Genomic DNA, 6,000 nt, shown 5'->3' with positions numbered 1-6,000 from the left:
CTGAAACTTATGATTTAGGATATGTAAATTACTATTTCGGGCTTTTCTGAATTGGATTTCTTAGTCTTTCATAGGTGTGTGGTGTCTGAAACCTATGATTTGGGATGTGTAGTTTGCTATTTTCGACTTTTCTGAGCTAGGTTTCTTAGCCTTTCATAGGTATGTGTTGTCAGAAAATTATGATTTGGGATGTGTAGTTTGCTATTTCAGGCTTTTCTGAGCTAAGGTTTTCTAGTATTTCGTAGGTGAATGTTGTCTGAAACCAATAGTTTGGGATGAGTAGTTTGCTATTTTTGACTTTTCTGAGCTAGGTTTCTTAGTCTTTCGTTGGTGTGTGTTGTCTGTAAACCATGATTTGGGATCTGTAGTTTGCTATTTTTGTCTTTTCTGAGCTGCATTTATTAGCCTTTCATAGATGTGTGTTGACTGAAACCTATGATTGGGATGAGTGGTTTGCTATTTTTGTCTTTTCTGAGCTAGATTTCTTAGCCGTTCATAGGTGTGTGTTGTCTGAAACTTATGATTTGGGATGTGTAGTTTGCTATTTGAACTTTTCAGAGCTATGATTCTTATTCCGTCATAGGAGTTTGTTGTCTGAAACTTCTATTTTGGGATGACTAAGTTGCTATTTCAGGCTTTACTGAGCTAGGTTTCTTAGTCTTTTATAGGTGAATGATGTCTGAAACCTATGTTTTGGGATATGTAGTTTTCTATTTCAGGCTTTTCTGAGTGGGATTTCTTAGCCTTTCATAGGTGTGTGTTGTCTGAAACCTATGATTTGGGATGGGTGGATTGCTACTTTTGACTTTTCTGAGCTGAATTTCTTAGCCTTTCATAGGTGTTTGTTGTCTGAAACCTATAGTTTGGGATGACTAGTTTGCTATTTTTGACTTTTCTGAGCTAGGTTTCTTAGCCGTTCATAGGTGAGTGCTGTCTGAAACATATGATTTGGGATATTTAAATTACTATTTCGGTCTTTTCTAAGCTAGATTTCTTAGTCTTTAGTTGGTGTGTGTTGTCTGAAACCTTTGATTTGGGATGGGTGGATTGCTACTTTTGACTTTTCCGAGCAGGATTTCTTAGCCTTTCATAGGTGTTTGTTGTCTGAAACCTTAGTTTGGGATGACTAGTTCGCTATTTTTGACTTTTCTGAGCTAGATTTCTTAGCCTTTCATAGGTGTGTCCTTTCAGAAAATTATGATTTGGGATATGTAAATTACTATTTCGGGCTTTTCTGAGTTGGATTTCTTAGTCTTTCATAGGTATGTGTTGTCTGAAACCTATGATTTGGGATGTGTGGGTTGCTATTTTTTTAATTATCTGAGCTGGATTTCTTAGCCGTTCATAGGTGAGTGCTGTCTGAAACTTATTATTTGGTATGGTTAATTTGCTATTTCCGGCTTTTATTAGCTAGGTTTCATAGCCTTTCATAGGTGTATGTTGTCAGAAAATTACGATTTGGGATGTGTAGTTTGCTATTTGAACTTTTCAGAGCTAGGATTCTTAGTCCATCATACGTGTTTGTTGTCTGAAACCAATAGTTTGGGATGACTAGTTTGCTATTTCAGGCTTTTCTGAGCAAGATGTCTTAGCCGTTCATAGGAGTGTGTTGTCTGAAACTTATGATTTGGGATATGTAAATTACGTTTTCGGGCTTTTCTGAGTTGAACACTTCTAAATTTTTCCGTAGAAGATAGGAAAAGTTATACTATGATTGTAATTATTTTCCAAGAAGATAAAAAGTTTCACTTTAATTCTTACTTTAGACCATTTCCTGCAAAAGGCATGCATGCTCACAGGTCTGAGGATGTCAAAATGTAAGATTAAATTCTTGTTTTCATTGGTTTTGGGCAGTTTGTATTTGTATTAGCTTCATATGTTTTTGAATTCCGTCCTAAAACCCATTCTTATATCAGGTCGCTGTAAGATAATGGGCAAGACAAAATTTTTGGAGAGCTGGCTCAGTAGGGAAGACGGTGCTGGGCATAAAGTGAAAGAGTGGTGCACAAATGGAGTGACAGCTCGTTCTATTGTAAAGTTTGCAAAAAAACACTCAGCTGCCAGAAAGGGTTCCAGGCCCTTCTTCAACATGCAGGTGCACAAGATCACAAAAAGAAAGCTTCTGTCATGTTAAACCAGCTGCATTAGCTCCAACCGGAAGCCACCCAAACTCACAGAGTGACGATAGCGTACCATAAAAGAATCTGGAAATGCTCCACGAGCGAGATGCAGCGTCAAGGGCGGAGATAGTTTGGCTTTTAAAGAGTATTGTTCTTTTGCTGCAGCTTCGTGTGATCATATTGCCGTGGTGTTCTAAACAATGTTCCCTGATTCTGTACCAGAAGGCTTGTCGTTAAATGCTAAAAAAAAACGAGATGCTTGTTGACGGAGGCTATTTATCCGTACTTTTGAGGAATTTTAGTTGAAGACATCCAGAAATCTGACATTGTGCTGGAATATGATGAAACAACGAACAATGGTGGGGTAGAGGAGCTCCGAATAAGAGTTCGATACTGGTCAAAAGAGCAGAAACAAGTGGCTAGTTGGCATTTTCGGACATATTATATGGGACATGCAACCAGTGAAGATCCAGAAAATCCTGCAGAGTATTGAAGATGCAGAACTTTCATTTGAGAGATTGCTGATGCTTGCAAGTGATGGCCCAGTGTCAATAAGAAAGTGTGGCCCATCATAGACTCAGAAAAGAGAAAAAGGTATTCAAAAGGCCTATTGAATTTTGGGAACCTACAACATTCATGCAGTGCATAATGCATTCCTGAAAGGGCTGCAAGAACTCGGGGAGGAGTGCTCTGATATGATCATCGCTGTTTACCACTTTTTCACGGGATGGCCAGCTCGTTCTGACGATTTCAACCAGTGCCAACGGAAAGTTAAAGTTCCTCAGCGTAAGTTTATGAAACACGTCTCCACAAGATGGCTCACCATAGGGGAAGCAGCAAGCCACTTGATGGAACAGTGGCCTGCATTGATTGAATATTGTTGCCCACGAATGCTAGAATTCGTGCCAAAGAAAAAATTTCTGGAGTACCTGATGTCAAATGCAAAATATTTGAAAATTGTAAAATGGCTAAAACAGCAAACAATGAAAGCCGAAATTGAGTTTATTGTAAGCTCTGCAGCAACTTTCACCGCTTTTCCCGGTGTATTTCAGCAACAGGAGCCGTCAATTCCTGGGGTACTCTTTGAGCTGAGACGGTTATGCACAGTTCTTTTGGGGCAGATTGTGCTGGCTTTTGATGTCAATCTCCGGATCTTCGGTGGTTTTGAAGGCTTAGTTCGTATTGCAGATCTTCACCTACAGCAACCCTTGTGTAATGATTGCTGCCCTGGATTTTTAGATTGAATTCGTTATTCTGAAAGACAGGAATTTTTTTTTTCTGAGAATTCGAAAGCATATCAAAGCTGCTGTACAGTACCTGCTGACAAAACGCCCTGTGAACAACGAGTTTTTCCGAAGCCTTGCCTGCGTAAGCCCTCCCAGTCCAGATTGCCAAAGAACGAGTTGCAGTGATATCTTCCACATCGCGAGAGAACTTCCATTTGAGACGGACATCGAGCAAGTCCAGGGAGAATGGTTGTTATTACAGTCAGATCCTGGAGTAAAGTGCTTAAAAAATGTTTGTGAAATTGTTTATTAATAAAATGCATATATATATATACAACAATGTCTTTAAATTTTCACTTTAGATTTCTTCATCTTCGATGTATAGGCAACTGTCGTGAACCACTAATGCTGGTAAATCATTTGGATTCACTGTATATTTATCTTGATTGACTGCAAAGTCAGGGTCACATTTTCTACAGCACAATGTAACTTCACTCTTGTCATATCTCTTTGTATAGTCAATGATACTATTTGCATTCATATTTTGAAATTCACGAGTTTCAATCTGTCTATTTGAAGCAATATCACATACAGTGTTTTCAAATGGTGAATCACATTCGGTAACTGCCAAATAAAAATCACTTAGTTTATAGTCATAGTAGGTGGTGTCATCGCAACGATGACGTAGAAACCAGATTGTCTTGTTACCCCAATAGTTGAATCGTAGACCAGATTCCTCTTCCCAAAATAATTTAAATCCACGACGATACCAATCTCGTAGAAATAAACTGAAATCACCTTTAGGATTCTTTCCAATCATAGCGGGGTAAGTATTCTCCCACTGATCACATTTATCATTGTGACAATTGGAGCAGAGGTGCCCTCTAGGATGAGAGTCACACACCTCCTCAAGACATGAATTACATCCTTTAATTTGTACTGCATAGCCTCTATGTAATTTGCAAGGATTACATAATTTACACTTTCCATTATAGTCATCAATAATTGTACAATTCTCACATTGATTGTAACTGCCAAGAGTGTACATGCACAATGGACATATATAGAACATTTTTCGGTTTCCGATGTCAACTCACTCACAGCTAAAACGAAACTGATCCTCTTCGTTTGATAAATTCAATGAGAGTGAAATGGTAGAGAGAGGAGTAGCTCTGTGACGTTAGCTCTTTCGAATGATGGGGGGAGCCATCTACATTGAATCCATTGGCAATATTTTCAAAATTATATCCACAATATGATTCTGCTTTGTTCCAATTAATATATCAATAAATTGACTATAAGCATTTGAGTCACATTTTAAAAGTTTCATACAATAATCCAATGGGGGAGAATCACTCCTCATTATATTGTCAAGTGTTCCCTGACAAGAGAATATCCTGCGTTTAAGAGATAACTCGAGAAAAGGCATCATCAAAAATCAAATGTTTTTCCATAAACACTAGATTTGATCTAATTCTCTCTTTCTCAAATTTATTCATTTTTCAGTCCTTTCACTCCGACTGCTGACTCTAGACTGACCATGATTCGTTAGCCCTAACAAGAAAAGAAAGAGAACATTTTCGATTTCGAAACAAATTTATTGAATAATTACAACAACAACAATAATACAGATCATGTACAATTAACGATACTGTTTATTGTCTTCAATATGTTTCAACAATGCACTTAAAGCACATTGAAGTCTATTCTCATGTGCTATATCAACTTTAGCAGCAAAACATAATTGATCCTCCATTTTAAATTTGCTGAAGGATATCAAATATCTTGCATATACTGCATCCCATTCCAGACATAGACGTGATCCTTTCGTGATTTCCACCGCAATGTTTGGTGCTCTTGTACTATTATCATCAACTCCACTATCAACTTCTAATAGGGTAAACATTCCACTCATCGCCATCACAAATATATATCTAAATGAGTAAACTCAAACTGTTCTTCTTCTCACTTCTTGAATTCTATTCCCAGACTAATAAAAATATATCGATAATCCCTTCCTCATATTCACTCCACCGCTGATATGTAAACAAAGTCCTCTGATTGGTTGAGAAGGGAACCATGTGATCTCACTGTTTCCCGGAAACTCATAGCATTTGGCTCGAGCAACAACAACAAATACTATTTCTGGATCATAACATTCACGATCGATTACGCAATCAAGTTCTCGGAAATTCACTTCCCCCTCGAGTCCTAGATGCCAATAACATTGTTCCCGTTAGAATTCAATGCGCATGTGCAACCTTCGTTCCGGAGTTATTACACATAGAAACATCAAATAAATCGACCTTGGAAAAAAGAGGTCATTGACCGATTACGCAATCTTTCTCCCTAGGGACTCCATGCCCATATATGGAGCCCCGTCAGTATTCTATGCCCATATAAGGAGTCCCCGTGGGAGTTATAGGGTCACTTCTACTTATGACATTCATTAAGTTTAATGTTTCCCATCAAAAGCTAAAAGCCTGGGAAATTTCACTGATTTTTTAAAAGGGGGCAAAGGGTACCCAAAAAGTCAAGTTATCTCAATGAAAACCAAATTATCGGAAAATTGTCTAGGAGGGGGGGATTTCCGGCATAATTTAAAAAAAAATCAGAAATTATATGAAAAATAAGTCTTTTTTCAGATGAAAGTA

The sequence above is a fragment of the Artemia sp. Qi Xiang Cuo genome, chromosome 8 (assembly GCF_049724085.1).
Source record: "Artemia sp. Qi Xiang Cuo chromosome 8, ASM4972408v1, whole genome shotgun sequence".
NCBI lineage: Eukaryota > Metazoa > Arthropoda > Branchiopoda > Anostraca > Artemiidae > Artemia > Artemia sp. Qi Xiang Cuo.
This window is presented reverse-complemented; position numbering follows the sequence as displayed.